Genomic DNA, 927 nt, shown 5'->3' on the forward strand with positions numbered 1-927 from the left:
CTCTTTTTGATATTACATGTTTGCAATAAATTTAATCCAAATAAACATTAGTCTTCTTTTTGTTTTAGCATTAATTTTAAAATTATTTTTCCTTAAAAGTCTTCCTATCATTCTATATTTAAAACTTAAGATGTCCATCAGGACTATTTATTAAATGCCAAGAATAAATCCTTTTGTTGACTGCTTCTCAGACAGGAAAGTGCAGAATAAGGACTTGGAAACTTTATTAAAAATGAAGATTCTTATTCAGATCATCTGAGATGGTGCCTAATATTCTGCATTTCTAACCAGCTGTCAGATGATGCTGATGCTATGATCCAACTATGGTTACAGTACTTGCTTTGGCAGCACATATACTAAAATTGGAACCATACGAGATTAACATGGCCTCTGGGCAAGGATGACATTCAAATTTGTGAAGCGTTCCATATTTAAAAAGAAAACAAACCAAAAATAAACATTGATTAAAAAGACTATTTCAAATCAAATAATGCATTTATAATTATAATAACAATCATAATAATTTTATATAAATCTTATATCCAATGAAAATGATAGTTAATATGAAAATTAATGACCACGTACATAAAAAATTATTGATTCTTTCCTATTTAAAATATTCAGTTCCAAATGCCATATTAATACTGAATTTTTGCAACTGTTCTAGGTATCATTTGTCCAACATTGACTTATTGATTGGTTTTAAATCTGTTGATTTGTGGCAAATTGTTAGGCTTTTTAAATAATTGTAAAGGCAAATATTTCTGAAAAAATTTAAGAAAACATCCATTAAGAATTAGCTGAAGTGTTTTTAAACTGTTACAAAATCTTATGGACTGCCTATGACTTGAACTAAAAATAAAAAGCTTATTAGCATCTTAATACTAAAATTCATAAGCTGTGAATGAAAAAAGCAACCAAAAAGGA

At 27.4% G+C, this 927-nt stretch overlaps 1 non-coding gene across 1 annotated transcript; it reads left to right on the forward strand.

Moving 5' to 3' along the window:
- Nucleotides 1–332: 332 nt before the first annotated feature.
- Nucleotides 333–435, forward strand: LOC118677885. The gene has a single exon (XR_004974604.1). It is a non-coding gene; the product is annotated as a U6 spliceosomal RNA (small nuclear RNA).
- Nucleotides 436–927: the final 492 nt, after the last annotated feature.

This window comes from Myotis myotis, unplaced genomic scaffold, assembly GCF_014108235.1.
Source record: "Myotis myotis isolate mMyoMyo1 unplaced genomic scaffold, mMyoMyo1.p scaffold_m19_p_2, whole genome shotgun sequence".
In the NCBI taxonomy this organism is placed as follows: domain Eukaryota; kingdom Metazoa; phylum Chordata; class Mammalia; order Chiroptera; family Vespertilionidae; genus Myotis; species Myotis myotis.